This window comes from Pelobates fuscus, chromosome 1 (genome assembly GCF_036172605.1).
Source record: "Pelobates fuscus isolate aPelFus1 chromosome 1, aPelFus1.pri, whole genome shotgun sequence".
In the NCBI taxonomy this organism is placed as follows: Eukaryota; Metazoa; Chordata; class Amphibia; order Anura; family Pelobatidae; genus Pelobates; species Pelobates fuscus.
In genome coordinates, this window is record NC_086317.1 from 324096593 (window position 1) to 324114664 (window position 18072).

Genomic DNA, 18072 nt, shown 5'->3' on the forward strand with positions numbered 1-18072 from the left:
GATCCAATAAAGAATCTCTTCCTTCCTGAAGAAACCTGTGTCCATCTCTCTGTGCTTTGCTTCCGTCAGTTTCTCCGGTATCAGCACATGTTAAAAATACAAAATACCCAGCAAAAATGCAATCCATATGTAAAAAATGCACAAAATTCTTTTTTACCACATACTTTGGCATTTATTGGTGAAAAAATGGGGGCAGGTTAAGGCACAATATGCACCTTATGAGATACCCTGGAGTGTCTACTTTTACAAATGGTAGGCCTTTGTGGGTTTTTTTTGAACAGTCAAACTGTTATAATACCCCAAACGGAAGCATAGGGTCTTTAAATCCGTCTCTCAAAATTCTACTGTGAGTACTGAAAAGGACAGGTCTCCTATATGGCACTGTAGCTTCACGAAATAGTGCCAAAGACATACAATGGGGGTGTCCTTTTACTCAGAAGACTTAGCTGAACATAATTTGGGGGGTTTGAACTTAGTGGCACATGTTAAAAATACAAAATGCCCAGCAAAAATGCAATCCATATGTAAAAAACGCACAAAATTCTTTTTTACCACATACTTTGGCATTTATTGGTAAAAAAATGGGGGCATGTTAAGGCACAATATGCACCTTATGAGATACCCTGGAGTGTCTACTTTTACAAATGGTAGGCCTTTGTGGGTTTTTTTGAAAAGTCAAACTGTTATAATACCCCAAACGGAAGCATAGGCTCATTAAATCCATCTCTCAAAATTCTACTGTGAGTACTGCAAAGGGCAGGTCTCCTATATGGCACTGTAGCTTCACGAAATAGTGCATACAATATACAATATAGTGCAAAAGACATACAATGGGGGTGTCATTTTACTCAGCAGATGTAACTGAACACAAAATAAAACTTTGTACAGATATAGCACACACCAACTTTACAAAATACACACAAGAAGTTCTTTGTTATAAGTTTGTGTGCCAAAAACTAAATAAAACACAATTTTACTCCAATATTTAGCAGAGGTTTGCGGTGAAATGGCTACGTAGAAAGTGTCAAAACAACCATAGGTAAATAGCCTGTGATGTGTTCTTTCTATAAATATATACTTTTGTGTGACAATTTTGTTTTATTTTATGGCTATTAAGCTTACAAGACAAACATACCAAATTCTAAAATCGCTCCATATTAAAAGTTTATTTTACTCCTTGTGCTTTGTGACCTGTAACTACCAAAAAAAAACTTTAAATCCCAGACACATTATATATTCTGTAAATCAGGACAACTAAATTAATTTATTTTTAATTACTTTCCTTAACCTGCACTAATTATGAACACATTATTATTGCAAAAACTGTAAAAAAACACAAAAAAAATTTTTTTTTTTGCATATTTATGTATTTTTTTTTATAATAAATAACCATTTATATATATCTGTGTGTCATCAAATTAAAGCCCTTTCTGTCCTTTAAAAAACGATATATAATATGTGTCGGTGTAATAAATTAGTAAAATGCAAATTGCAGTTGAACGCAAACAGCAAAAAATGCAAAAAATGCTGTTGTCATAAAGTGAAAGACAAGCTTCCGAAGCTCTGTCCTTAAGGGGTTAAAGAATATGCTAGCATAAAAAATAATAAATAATAATAATGAATAATAATAAATAGAAAATAATAGAGAATAGAAAATAAAGAATACACACTGCAAAGTATAGACTAAAAGGTAAGGGACAGGCTTCCACTTTTAGAGAAAAATTGAATAAATTATGTTTTCATTCAGTCCTTTAGGTGTCACGGTATCCAAGCGATTTATCCAGCGGGCCTCTCTTTGTAGTAACATCTTGGATCTGTCTCCCCCTCTAGGTAGGGGAGGGGGGATGTGGTCGATGGCTGTGAAGCATAGGGTCGGTAATCGATGTCCTAGATCCAAAAAGTGTTTCGCCACTGGTTTATCACTCTCATTATCACGAAATGCAGTGGTGATAGTGGACCGATGACCACGTATCCTATCTGTGAGGATCAAGTTGGTTTTGCCCACATACGAGAGTCCGCAGCCGCAGGTAATCATGTAGATCACATGGTCAGTTGTACATATAATATATTGTGCGATATTGATCCTTTTGCCACTGTGTGGATGGACAAACGTAGTTCTTCTAACCATGTGACTACAAGTCACGCACCCACTGCATTTGAAACACCCCTTTCTGACAATTTTTGTTGGCATTTGATAGCAATGCCTAGGGTCGTTTTTCACAAGTATATCTCTGATATTTCTGTTCCTTTTATAACTGATTGTAGGTGGATTTTGGAACATATTTGGCAATAATTTATCAGCTTGTAGCAATCCCCAATGCTTGCTGATGGAGTTTCTAATCACCGATGTGCCTGTGTGAAAGGTAATCGGAAGAAATATCTTAGATGTAGGTGTTATTTTAATGTTCTTTGGTAAGTACACTACACTTTTCCTATATATAGATTATTGTTATGGGTATATGCTGACCTTGAGGAAGACCCGAATGGGTCGAAACGTCGGTCATCTAAGTAATTATATACCTTGTGATGGATTAAATACTTTTTCTACTACTTCAAGGACCCAAGAGTGCATCTTTTTTCTATATATATCATATATAACCAGCATGGGAGTGCACCAGGGCATATAATTTAACACTGTGTCATCAGTAAGGGTGAGTGCCATTTCACTTGTATTATATATATATATATATATATATATATAATAACCCTCAGTGAGTTAACAGACAAAGAAAATTAGAAACATAGAATGTGATGGCAGATAAAAACACCCTTACACACAGCACCCCTCTTACACACAAACACACACACACTGCACCCCTCACACATACAATACGTCCAAATATATATATATATATATATATATATATATATATATATATATATATATATAAGAAAAAGAAAGGTATAAACAATATACCAGCGAGTGGAGCGCTATAATGAATATAGATATAAATAATGAGGGGGTATACTCACCCCTCCAACATAGTGATACAATGTGTCCAAATGTACATACAAAGTAAAACAACAAAAAAAGAGAATATAGTGCAGATGGTTTACAAAAATAAAAAATGAATAATAGTAGCAATTGGTTGAAGTTTTGGCTCCGTAAGTAACTCCTTTTTGCTCTTGAGGCAGCAACACACCCCTTTATCCCAAACGATGTTCTCCCGAAGATATGGAACAAGCAGAGAGAAAAAACCTCATAGGTGGTATTGTACAGATAGTGTATACAATATAGTGAGATAGTAATGATTATGCTCACCTTAGACAGAGCCTTGAATTCCTGGCTCTGAGGTTTGTTGGCAATATGCTAATTTATTGGGATAGCATTCCCCACATAGTATTCCTGGAGGCTAGAAAGGACTATATGGACAAATGTAAAAAAATAACGATTTATTGTAGAGATAAAAAATAATAATAAAAACAATACTAGACTTCTCAAAAGCATATAAGCAAAATGAAAGAAAGTCCAAGTATAAAAGTCCAAACTCCAGCTATTATATATATATATATATATATATATATATATACACACACACTACAGCACCCCTCACCATACACTTTCCTGGCCCTTTTGTCCTCTGGTATCCCACTTATGGAGACACCAGAGACAATTTAAAAGCAAACGCAGTGCAAGCATGTTATTAAATTTGCTTGCACTGTGCAGAACAAATACAGGGCCTTTTTCTCATGCTAGAGCTCTTCAGCGGGGCTCTGCACATTGAACCAACATGCTCACTTTGAGAGGGGGCGTGCTTGTCATTAGTGATGACACAAAACACCCTCTCTGGCCCCGCACCATTCTTAGAGGGCCGCTCTAATTGAAAAATGCCTGGGCCTAATTATTTTCCCAGTCTGGCCCTGATTGTGTGAATGCAAGCAAAGTCCCTTATACCTCCATGTCCTTTACATTAACTATGTATACGCAGTGGCCATTCATCTCCCCTAACAATCTGCCTGCAGTTTTTTCTTTAACAGATAGACTGAGGTTTGAGGAGACAGTCATGTAGGATTCAGTGATAACCAGTGGCAGTCTACACAGGGCGGACACCTTTAAGGGCTGTCTTAGGAGAAATAGAAAATGCATCTGCATAGAGATTCATCTGGCATATGTCAAGTGTCCACTTAAAGCCACATTAAGTGGAATAGCGAACTAGGTATTACTAAGGTAAGGAAGCTCTCAAATTATCCCTGCTTCCAGTCTCCGTATCTTATATTTGTTGCAGTGGATGGTGGCTGCTGGTGGGGGCAATATAAAAATATAAAGAAATATAAAAAAAATTTCAACAGATGTTTTCTTGGATTATGTGGATATCTGGCAAGGCTGAGTAATACTTTCTTTATAAAAGAAAAAATATAAAAACAAAGGCTCTTAAATAGCCCAAAACATCTGCATTTTTATATATGTTTTTCAAACCTTACAATTAAATATTCTAGAGGGTAAAAACATGTCTAATGTATTCTTTAAAAAATAGTATATAATTCATTCATATGTATTTATATAATGCAAAGAATGCAAAATACAATTGCACACCTTTACATATTTTGTTCTCACTGTATTTTTGTAAGTGTGTGAAGAATGGTCTAAAAAAAACGTTAAGGAAAACCAAGAGCCCAAGAAACTTCAAAGAATCAAGTTTACCTTTGTTGAACCCGCATTTACTTATATTCAGCTACAGTGTTCAGAGAAATTTTATATGATCCAGGGTACTTGTGAGTTAACCCAAACTGAGCAATTTAGAAAAAACGGTTACACATTTATCATTAACCCCTTCAGGACCGGACTGTTTTGGCCATGTTGTACGTTAAGGACCATAGCTGTTTTAACACTTTTGTGGTGTTTGTGTTTAGCTGTAATTTTCCTCTCTCTCATTTACTGTTCCCATACAAGTTATATATTGTGTTTTTTTTCAGGACAAAAAGGGCTTTCTTTACATATCATTATTGGTATCATGTCATATAATTTACTTAAAAAAACATGTTTTTTTTACTTTTACTTGAAAAATCTTTTACTTATTTACAAAAGCTAATGAAAAAAAAACTGCTAAATAGATTCAAAATGTTGTCCTGAGTTTAAAAACACCCAGTGTTTACATGCTTTTTTGCTTTTTTTTTTGCAAGTTATATGGCTATAAGTACAAATATGAAATTGTTGTTTCAAAATATATATCTTTTTTCAATGTATGAATAGTGACATTGTAACACTGTTATCTGTCATAAATCCCCGAATCACACCTCACATGTACATATATTTGTAAAGTAGACAATCTAGGGTATTAAATATGGGGTATGTCCAGTCTTTTTTAGTAGCCACTTAGTCACAAACACTGGCCAAAGTTAGCATTTATATTAGTTTGTGTGTTAAAAATGCAAAAAAAACAATTATGAACACTAACTTTGGCCAGTGTTTTTGACTAAGTAGCTACTAAAAAAGACTGAACATACCCCATTTGCAATACCTTGGGTTGTCTTTATTTTCAAATAGTATGCCATCATGGGGGTAATTCTCATTCAGGCCTACCATACTCTCTTAAAGGCAGCATAACCAACTGGCAATTTTCAATTTACAAAATTTTGACCCCTATATTTGACCCTGTAACTTTCAAAAACACTATAAAACCTGTACATGGGGGTACTGTTATACTCGGGAGACTTTGCTGAGTACAAATATTAGTGTTGCAAAACAGTAAAACATACCACAACAATTATATCATCAGTGAAAGTGCCGTTTGTGTGTGGAAAATGCAAAAAACCTTAACTTTCACTGACAATATCATCGCTGTGATATGTTTTACTGTTTTGAAACATGAATATGTGTATTCAGCGAAGTCTCCCAAGTAAAACAGCACCCCCCATGTACAGGTTTTAGGGTGTCATAGAAAGTTACAGGGTTAAATATAGTGCTAGCAAATTAAATTCTCTGGACTTTCGGCCTGGGTTGTCAAGCAGGTCCCTTCAATTGCAATCAATACAATTATTTAATTATGTAAAAATATTACATAAATACACACGTAGAAATTAAATATATATACATATTTATATATTTGAAGTCTACGTGTATATTTATGAAATTATTTATGTAATTTGTATATGGATATATATATATATTATTTAGATTTATTTATATATACATAGATGTATATATAATTTCATCTAAGTTTATTTAGTCGACGTTTCAGTCTCTAAAGACTTTTATCAAGACAAAATACAGATCATTTGTGATTCAATATAACCCGACACAAACAAAGCTGATTGGATGATGAGGTTTGTGCAAACAAGATTGTAAGACGTCACTAATGACATTAAGTGATTGTGCATTTTCCAAAAAATATATAATTAACCCTATCTGAGTGCTTGCTAGTGCAAGAGTATTATACAACAGAAAAAATATGTACAAATATTTACACGATTCCACTATATCTATAAGAATTATACTTAATAGAAGACTTACTTCTATTAAGAATTTACTAGATAATGTTGTTAGTTTTGGCTAATGTAGTGTGATAAACAGCCATATAAATAGAAGAACATGATAATATATTTGTTACATTGTGTTGCATATATGACAAGTGTGAGCGTTAAAAGTCGAATTCTTTCAAAAATAATTATATGAGCTTTCTATGAAGTCTTCTATTGAATTTGAATTCCATTGAATTTGTTATGGAATTACTGCTGTTAACATTACAACAGAATTATTTCAGGTTTAAAAACCAATTGGTATATGCAGAAGTCGGGAACATCCATGGGCGTGGCAATGGCACCCATGTATGCCAATGCATACATGCACATGTTTGAGGAGGAGAATATCTTAAAACCATTTTCAAATAAAATCGTTAAATACGTACATTTTATCGATGACATCTTGATACTGTGGAGAGGCACAGTAGAGGAAGCTGGAAATTTTGTGCAACACATTAATAACCTCCCCAGTCCAATCAAGATGACAGGGAACATTGACACAAAAACAGTGCAATACTTGGATCTTGAGATATTCATTCAAAATACAAAATTGGAGCACCGACTCTTCTCTAAACCAACGGACCGAAATACTATCCTCCACGCATCGAGTGCGCATCCTGCACATATTAAAAAATCTTTGCCGTTCACTCAATTTTTGAGAGTGTTCAGGAATAATTATCTCTCTGAATGCGCTGACAAACAAATTGAGGATATGTACAACACATTTTTAGTTAGGGGTTACAACGATTTATTCTGGATGCAGCTTTGGCAAGAGCTAGACTGGCTATTAAAGAGAGATCAGAGACATCTGGTCAACAAAAACCACAGAGACTAACCTTACCAATAAAGTATAACACAGCAAGTAATAAATTGTCAGCAGTAGTGAGAGATAATTGGAATATTTTAACTGGAGATCCATCTTTCTAGGGAGGTGAAGCGCTATATGTCACAGAAATGGAGAATAAAAAAGGGAATACCTTGAATGCCCGTATAGTCTATACACATGTAATGAGATATGGGTCCTATAAAACATAAGGGACAAACATACCAAACATAGTGCAGACTGTCAAGTGAGTTTAATCAAATAAAAAACAAGGGCAAAATTCCCACTCACAATATATGGAGCTAAAATGTATAGCTCAATGGTAGCGTTCTTGGGGTCCGTAGAGGCGACCCTCACCCTTCTTTTGAATGGATGTTTCTTGTTTCCTAAAAGGATGAGGAGAACAGATCTGGTGCAGTACCTTCAATCTTCAATTAGAATAAACTTCAAAATGGGGTACTTACAAAATTAGAGCCATCCAGGTAGGCTCTATTCCATACACTTGTGCAGTTGAGGACTACACGCCTTCTTTGAAAATAGCAGGGATAATGCCAATATAGTATAAATAAAAATTATATTTATTGTACCAATGAAATAAAATATATATATAAAAAATTAATATTTAGATAAAATAACAATATAAAATTGGCATAGAGTCCATAAAGTCCCAAATATATCTCACAAAGTCTCCAGTACGCGTTTCGCCGGGCTGGCTTCCTCAGCTGGATGCAGTGATGTAGGTTGATCTCATGGAGGTTCCCTGCTATATATACCCCACTAAGGGGTAGATTATTGATGTTCTGGCTTGTATTTTCGCGGGCAATCACCATGGTTACGGTGATGCCACGCGTTCCAAGCCTCTTTTCCGTACCATTTCCGGGTTTCGTTCTTCCGTCGCGTCATTTCCGGTTTGTTTGTGGCTGCCGATACGCCATTTCCTTGCATTCCACTATGCGTTCCATCGTGCGGTTCACCTATTCATACCGTGGTATATCCGGACTGGCATTTTTTTGAATGAAAAATAATAGCACATATTGAAAGTCCTTATCCAAAACCAACGAAAAATATCTATTAAAACCTCCATTGTTTACACACTAGCTGTTATCTTGATTTATATATATAAGAAAAAGGAAGAAGGAAAACAAAAACCCTTCTTCTCAAGCATGGTGCATTAATCCTTTGAACAATATAAGCAAGTTAAAAAAGTGAAAAGGGAAATTAAAACAGGAGGAGATAATTTAAAAAGACCCCTTAGTGCAAAAAGAGAATAATTACATATTATACTTAAAATAAGAAAAAAGGCATATATCTTGTAAATCAACTCTGCTGTAATAAAATCAGGAATAGCCATAAGAATTACTTTAAAAAGTGGCACATTTCGAAGTCCGCATTTAACCCATTGGGTATCAGAGTATTTAATTTGAAAATCCACTCCATTTCAATTTTGCTAATTTTGCTATCAAAGTTCCCTCCTCTCCAATCTTTGTCTACTTTTATAATTCCTGCAAAAGTTGTATCTTTCATATCACAGTGGTGGGTCGTTTTATAATGAAGGGATACGCTATGTTTTTCAAAGCCTTTTAAAATGTTGCGGCTATGCTCCTCAATTCTAATATGTAGCTTTCTCGTAGTTTTGCCTATGTAGCTCAAGCCGCAAGGGCAAGTGATGAGGTAGATTACATTTTGTGAGTGGCAACTAATAAAATCTTTAATTTGATATTCTCTTCCGTCTTTATTGCTAAAGTGCTTAATATGGCGTTTCTTGTTATTTGTTCTTCTACATGCCAAGCATTGGCCACAGCCAAAAAAACCTTTCTCTATATTTAAAAAAGTACTTTTCGTTTTTTTATCTTTTATAAAACTTGAAGTAAGAGAATAGCGTAAGTTGTTAACTCCTCTATGAATAAATCTAGGTCTTTCTGGGAGGAAGGTTTTTGCAAGAGGATCTTGTAGCAGGATGGGCCAGAACTTAGAGATTATCTTTCTCACTTTATAATTATCTGTGCTGTAATTGCAAATAAACGGAACTTCTGTGACTTTACTTTCTTCTTTTTCCCCTATATTTCAGGAGCTTCTTTCTTTCTATGATTTTTACTTCTTCCCTTGCTCTCTCTAGTTTAGATTCCTCATACCCTTTATCTAAAAAGTCTTGTTTGATTTTGGTTGATTGGATTTCGAAACTAGTTAAATCTGTGCAATTACGCCTGATACGTAAAAACTGACCTTTTGGGGCGTTTTCTAGCCAAGGTGAATAATGGCAGCTTTCTCTCTCTATGTAGCTATTTGCTTCTACAGTCTTAAAATAATTCTTAGTTTTAATTTTATTCTCTTCTATATATATCTGTAAATCTAGAAAAATAACTTCCTTTTTACTCCAGTTGCTTGTTAATTTAATGCCCCAAGTATTTTCGTTAAGATAATTTAAAAATTGAATAAGATCTTCCTCCCCTCCATTCCATATAAAGAAAATATTGTCTATATAACGGCCATAGGTAACTAAGCTCTCCCTCCAGCTATGTGGGCCGTAAATAAACGTATTCTCCCAATCGGCCATAAAAAGATTCGCATAGCTGGGGGCAAACTTAGTCCCCATGGTCGTTCCATTAATCTGTAGATAAAATTCTTCTCCATACCAAAAATAATTATTAGTTAAAATTAATTCGATCCCTTCTAAAATATATTTGATTTGGATTTCTGTAAAATTTGAGGATTCATTTAAAAAATGTTTAACTGCATTACAGCTGTATTCATTAGGGATACTGCTATAAAGTGCTGTGACGTCACTCGTGACTAGGAGATAGTTGGTATTCCAAGAACAATTCTCTAAAAGATTTAAAACCATAATTGTATCTTTAATATATGAAGTAGTGTTTCTCACCAGTGGTTGTAACTGAATATCGACATAGTGGGACAACCTACTTGATATGGAATCGATCCCCGCCACTATTGGTCTTCCTGTGGGATTATTATGAAAGATAAGCCCTGTAGTAATCAATTGTGATTTAAAGGGACAGTACAGGGGATAACCCTAAGTAGAGAATGCGAGCAAAAAGGAAAAAGGGGGGGGGGGACTGTCCCTCAATAATGAAAGGTATCAAAGAAAATAACTTTAATAAATTAGAAATACACACACACACACAAAAGGACTGACAGAGTTACTAATCACTACTGCCTCAATGGTGGATAATTGGGGCAGTAAAAGTGGCTGTAACTGTACTTACTGGGTGTACACAGACGGAGAGGCGGTGAACAAACAAATAGGACACAAATGGGGCAAAAAACTCTAAACAGTAGTTAAGTAAGTGTGTCCCTGCAGTGATGGCTGTATGATAGCCTGTTACCAGTTGCCCAGGGTGAACTTAATATACGGATACTGATGCCATGTAACAGAATAACAATGGTAAAAGTAAGAGCAAATTGGCTACACTGTATATGACCCTGCAAATCCAGGTGTTGACTACTGAAAAAGAGAAAATTGCCCAGCATAAAAGAAAAATATATACATAAGCTAGTATCCCCCTCGGGAATAACCCTGTGTTGAAAGAAATGTGTGTATACAACAGGGTCACAATGGGTAAATCGGGGGATATAGCTCAACAAGCAGCACGTTGCTAACAGGAGACGGGCATGTTATCGGTCTAAACAATACCCATCATACAGTTAGATTTGGTGGCTAGTATGTGCCTTGGTGGGCACTTTGCTAGAATAGCGACGAAGCTATACAGTTGCTAGTAAATTGTCAATAGCTACAAGGGCTAATAACCCCCTTGGCGAAGTCCCTGCGTAACAATCAAGTGCAGCAGAGTCCCAATAGGTATACCAGAGGATAAAGCCAATAATGAGTGAGCAGCTAATAGTGAGTCATGAGATAGTAAGATTGCAAGCTAGCAAGTGCCTTCATGGGCACCTGACTGTAATAACACTGGATACCAGGCTACCGACCCCCTAGGAAATGCCACTGTGTAAACAAAAGTACAGCAGGGTCCCAATAGGTATACAGGGGGGTATAGCCAATGATGAGAGGGCAGCTAATGATAGGGCACTGAGCAAAAAGCTTGCTGGCTAGTGTATGCCTTAGTAAGCATCTGGCTGTAATGGCAACACTGTACACTAGCTAGCGATTGTCCTGAACTGTGCCTTCGTGGGCACCTAGCAGTAAGGATAATAAGCCCACTAACGTGCTAAAATAAAGTCACCGAGCTATTGCCCTAATCTGTGCCTTCGTGGGCACCTAGCAGTAAGGATGATAAGCTTACTAACGTGCTAAATCAATTCTCCGAGCTGTTAATCTAATGTCACGAGATTAAGAGAGGAGAGGTCCAAAGATCCTGAGTAGAGCAAAGATAAATGCAATGTCTATATGCAAGGTAGCACAAAAACCCAACACAAGTTGAGTTATACAGGACCAAACGTCGAGCCCCGACGCGCGTTTCGCCAGAGACAGGCTCATCAGGGGGAACCGACTCTCCAGAAAGGGTGAGTTTAAATAACCCGCCAAGAGTCATCATTGGATCAACCAAAGGTGTGATGTCATCAGCGGTAATCAGCCGCTACGGAGGCTGGGCGCGTCCAAAATTAGAGGTATGGCGCTAGCCAACGAATAGATCGTGTTCTACATGTCTGATCACAAGCAATGGAAAAACCCTGGAGTAGTGCTGACAAAGAAAGGGGAGAGAGGAGGTTAGAATCTGCCCCTTAATAAAAAAGCCGGTAGTTGCGACCATTTACACAAATTAATAATTGTTGCCAGCACTTGGGTGGTAAGGAGTGGGTCGTGCTTGTGTCAGAGGGATGATGCATATTAATGCTATGGTTGAAGGTCTAACAAACAAGTTAGACCTGTCATTTTTCGTGTGTGTTAGAGCAGTTATAATTACTGACATATGTTAAGATAGTGATAATGCAGCAAGGTGCTAATCAGTTAAAAATAAGTTGTTAACAGTGCTTGTCATCGGTGAATGAATGCGGTATAATTGAATTCTTCATTCAATCCCGATGGGGCCAACGTCTTAAAGAGATAAATCCATTTAGATTCTTTTTGTAACAGGATCCGGTTGAAGTCTCCTTTTCTAGGATTGGGCAATAATTTTTCTATTGCCTGAAATCTTAGATTGTCAGATTTGCCTTCATGAAAATTGGTGATGTGTCTAGCCACTGGTGTAGGGGTGATGGTGTTTTCAATTGAGTTAATGTGCTGTAAGATTCTCCTACGGAACTGCTGGAATGTCTTTCCGATGTATTGTGCACCACAACTACATGTGATGAGATAGACAATACGGGTGGTGCTGCAATTCACCAGTGCATTGGTGGCTATGGTGATATTGGACTGTGTTGACTGGACGGTCTTGGAAGGTGTGATATATCGGCATGCCTTACAATGTCCACACCTGTACGTCCCTTTGGTACTGGTTAGCCAATTGCTGGGTGAGGATGGTAATGACAGGTGGCTATGGACAAGAAGGTCCTGTAAGTTGGTCGGTCTACGTGCTGTTAAGGGAGGGTAGTTGGGGAGAATGTCTTTCAAAAGGGGGTTATGGAGTAAAATTGGCCAGTTTTTGTGCAGTATATCAGACATGGTAGCCTGGTATCCAGTGTTATTACAGTCAGGTGCCCATGAAGGCACTTGCTAGCTTGCAATCTTACTATCTCATGACTCACTATTAGCTGCTCACTCATTATTGGCTTTATCCTCCGGTATACCTATTGGGACTCTGCTGCACTTGATTGTTACGCAGGGACTTCGCCAAGGGGGTTATTAGCCCTTGCAGCTATTGACAATTTACTAGCAACTGTATAGCTTCGTCGCTATTCTAGCAAAGTGCCCACCAAGGCACATACTAGCCACCAAATCTAACTGTATGATGGGTATTGTTTAGACCGATAACATGCCCGTCTCCTGTTAGCAACGTGCTGCTTGTTGAGCTATATCCCCCGATTTACCCATTGGGACCCTGTTGTATACACACATTTCTTTCAACACAGGGTTATTCCCGACGGGGATACTAGCTTATGTATATATTTTTCTTTTATGCTGGGCAATTTTCTCTTTTTCAGTAGTCAACACCTGGATTTGCAGGGTCATATACAGTGTAGCCAATTTGCTCTTACTTTTACCATTGTTATTCTGTTACATGACATCAGTATCCGTATATTAAGTTCACCCTGGGCAACTGGTAACAGGCTATCATACAGCCATCACTGCAGGGACACACTTACTTAACTACTGTTTAGACTTTTTTGCCCCCTTTGTGTCCTATTTGTTTGTTCACCGCCTCTCCGTCTGTGTACACCCAGTAAGTACAGTTACAGCCACTTTTACTGCCCCAATTATCCACCATTGAGGCAGTAGTGATTAGTAACTCTGTCAGTCCTTTTGTGTGTGTGTGTGTATTTCTAATTTATTAAAGTTATTTTCTTTGATACCTTTCATTATTGAGGGACAGTCCCCCCCCCCTTTTTCCTTTTTGCTCGCATTCCTGTGGGATTATCTGCGTTTTTATGGACCTTTGGAAGGAAGTAAAAAACCGGGGTCTTAGGGTATTTGATGTTCAAATAGTTGTACTCTTTTTCATTTAATATTTCTGATTCCTTTCCCTTTTTAAAAAAGTTTTCGAATGTTTGATTCATTTCATTACTAGGGTTATAATTTAATTTTCTGTACGTTGATTCATCATTCAGAATTCTTTCTGCCTCTTTACAATAAAACTCTTTGGACACTAAAACAATCCCCCCCCCCCCCCCCCCCCCTTGTCTGCTGGTTTAATAATCAGATTCAAGTCTGTTTTTAAATCTTTAAAGCGGCACTGTCATGCCGAATCCCGTTTTTTTTTTAACCCCCCTCCCGCCTCCACTACATCCAATTGACCCCCTAGTCACCCCCAAATGCCCCTAAGCCCCCCAGATTACCTATTTTTAAATCTGTATCTTCTGCCCCGATCTTTATTCAGGGCGCCGCCATCTTTGTGTGGGTAGGTGAAGTCCCTGTAGGACACGTCATCTACCCACACTACACAGACTGTGAGATTCCCGCACATGCCCAGTGAAACACCTGGACATGCGAACGGGAATTTCATCTATTCATTCATCAGACAGACGAATGAATGAATAGAAAAAATCAGACGAACAAACTAACACTGAGTATCAGTGTTCGTTTGTTCGATCAGTTTATTACAAGGAGGGAGCTACCGACGTGCAGCTCCCTCCTTGTAATATGTAAAGACAGAAGCGGTGGGGAGCTGTGCTCCCCACCACTTCATAAGCCCCCCAGGTCCCCCCCTCACTCTATGGGGGTCAATATGACCCCCATAATAGCACAAGGGAGATTAAAATCTCCCCAATGCCCCTACTCGCTATACCGCGAGTAGGGGCATGTCCACTAAACAGTGAGCAGCCTGTGGCTGCTCACTGTAAAAACATAAATGGTAATAAGGAGGGGGGGACCTACTGTCCTCCCCCCTGGCCCCCACCCCTGCGCGGTGGGTGGGGGCACTAATAAAATAATAAGGGGGGACCTACTGTCCTCCCCCCCGGCCCCCACCCCTGCGCGGTGGGTGGGGGCCCTAATAAAACAATAAGGGGGGGGGACCTACTGTCCTCCCCCCGGCCCCCACTCCTGCGTGGTGGGTGGGGGCCCTAATAAAACAATAAGGGGGGGACCTACTGTCCTCCCCCCCCCGGCCCCCACCCCTGCGCGGTGGGTGGGGGCCCTAATAAAACAATAAGGGGGGGGACCTACTGTCCTCCCCCCCGGCCCCCACCCCTGCGCGGTGGGTGGGGGCCCTAATAAAATAATAAGGGGGGGGACCTACTGTCCTCCCCCCCCTGGCCCCCACCCCTGCGCGGTGGGTGGGGGCCCTAATAAAATAATAAGGGGGGACCTACTGTCCTCCCCCCTGGCCCCCACCCCTGAGCGCTGGGTGGGGGCCCTAAATAAAGATAGGGGGGGGGACCTACTGTCCTCCCCCCTGGCCCCCACCCCTGCGCGGTGGGTGGGGGCCCTAAATAAAGATAGGGGGGGGACCAAGTGTCCTCCCTCCTGGCCCCCACCCCTGCGCGGTGGGTGGGGGCCCTAATAAAACAATAAGGGGGGGACCTACTGTCCTCCCCCCTGGCCCCCACCCCTGAGCGGTGGGTGGGGGCCCTAAATTAACCCCCCCCCATCAAGGTGACTAGGGGTCCCAAGCCCCTAGTCACCCCCCCCCCACCCCAAAACATTCTAACCCCTACCTACCCCCCTCACCCTAAAAATAGTGAGGGGGGAATAAAATAACTAAGCTGTAAAAAAAATAATTAAACTTACCATTTGACGTCTTCTTTTTTCTTAATTCTTCTTTCTTCAGCCCCCAAAAAGGCCAAATAAAAATCCATCATACCCGTCGCACTTTAAAAAAAAAAAAAAAAAAAATTAATCCATGTTCACCCATGGAGGGCACGCCGCGTACTGAGCTCCGCAGGGCGGGTCAAGGCTTATATAGCCTTGCCCCGCCCTGCAATTAGGCTTAGAACACACTGATTGGTTGGTTTAAGCCAATCAGAGTGCTCTGTGTCATTTTACAAGCGTGGGAAAATTCCAAAGAACTTTCCCAAGCTTGTAAAATGACACAGAGCACTGTGATAGGATGGTTTTCAAGCCATCCAATCACAGTGCTCTGTGTAATTTTACAAGCTTGGGAAAGTTCTTAATTTTTTTTTTTACAGGTTAGTTATTTTATTCCCCCTCACTATTTTTAGGGTGAGGGGGGTAGGTAGGGGATAGAATGTTTTTGGTGGGGGGGGGGGTGAATAGGGGCTTGGGACCCCTAGTCACCTTGATGGGGGGGGTTCATTTAGGGCCCCCACCCACCGCTCAGGGGTGGGGGCCAGGGGGGGAGGACAGTAGGTCCCCCCCTTATTATTTTATTAGGGCCCCCACCCACAGCGCAGGGGTGGGGGCCAGGGGGGGAGGACAGTAGGTCCCCCCCCTTATTATTTTATTAGGGCCCCCACCCACCGCGCAGGGGTGGGGGCCAGGGGGGGAGGACAGTAGGTCCCCCCCCCTTATTATTTTATTAGGGCCCCCACCTACAGTGCAGGGGTGGGGGCCAGGGGGGAGGACAGTAGGTCCCCCCCCTTATTATTTTATTAGGGCCCCCACCCACCGCGCAGGGGTGGGGGCCAGGGGGGGAGGACAGTAGGTCCCCCCCCTTATTATTTTATTAGGGCCCCCACCCACCGCGCAGGGGTGGGGGCCAGGGGGGGAGGACAGTAGGTCCCCCCCCTTATTATTTTATTAGGGCCCCCACCCACAGCGCAGGGGTGGGGGCCAGGGGGGAGGACAGTAGGTCCCCCCCCTTATTATTTTATTAGGGCCCCCACCCACAGCGCAGGGGTGGGGGCCAGGGGGGGAGGACAGTAGGTCCCCCCCTTATTATTTTATTAGGGCCCCCACCCACCGCGCAGGGGTGGGGGCCAGGGGGGGAGGACAGTAGGTCCCCCCCCTTATTATTTTATTAGGGCCCCCACCCACCGCGCAGGGGTGGGGGCCAGGGGGGGAGGACAGTAGGTCCCCCCCCTTATTATTTTATTAGGGCCCCCACCCACAGCGCAGGGGTGGGGGCCAGGGGGGAGGACAGTAGGTCCCCCCCCTTATTATTTTATTAGGGCCCCCACCCACAGCGCAGGGGTGGGGGCCAGGGGGGGAGGACAGTAGGTCCCCCCCTTATTATTTTATTAGGGCCCCCACCCACCGCGCAGGGGTGGGGGCCAGGGGGGAGGACAGTAGGTCCCCCCCATCTTTAACCCCCGCGCAGGGGGTTTATTAGGTGTTTTTTTTTTTTTTTTTTACAGTGAGCAGCCACAGGCTGCTCACTGCTTACTAGACATGCCCCTACTCGCGGTATAGCGAGTAGGGGCATATTATTTACTAATACTAAGTAATCTTTACTTAGTATTAGTACATTTGGCTTCAAGACCAATTCAGGTCTTTCAGCCTTTTAGTAGATAGCTCCCTGATACCGTGGGAATTAGGGAGTTATCTACTAAGCGGCTGCAAGATGCAGCCACAGCAATGAATAGGATCGGAGTTTCATTCATTAGAATGAAATTCCGATACGAACAAAGTACCGAATTGCATCCTAACACCAATGGAGAAACTCTTCTCATTCTGTTAGGATGCAATTCGGCAGTTTTGCCGGCGTTCTGTCTAAGTGACAGGACTTTCGGCAATACTGACAGGAAGTATTGTGGGAACTGGGAGGAAAGCTAGGGATCATGGGAAAATTGCTCTGACCAGCGGAAATGAAGCACACTTTGCTCCTCCGCTGGTCAGAGCTGGTCAAGCGGAGGAATCCTCCATAAGGCAAAGAGTCCCTACTTTGTCTTATAATTTTAAAGAAAACTAAAGAAGAATGGAAGAAAAGAATAACAGATCCTGAGAGAGGCGGAGAAGAGGAAGAGATTGAGGAAAGGTAAGTTCGGCATGACAGTGCCGCTTTAAGTGCTTTCCTTTCTTGTGTAGTTAAATTATAATCAAATTTTTCCTTTTGTTCTAACTTATTAATCTCTGTCATCACCATGGTTTCAAAGGTTACCATTTTTTCTGATACCATATGTTTTGGATAAAATTGTGATTTCTCTCTTAAATTGGTATACTTATGGTTTTCCTCTTCGTTCATTTGGAGTTCTATGGGATTTTTTGCAAAAAAAAATTTTAGACAAAAATTTTTATTTTACATTTATTCAAGTCTATATAAAATTCGAATTGGCTCAGGGGTTTATTTGGTGCAAATTTAAGCCCTTTCTTTAATATCTTT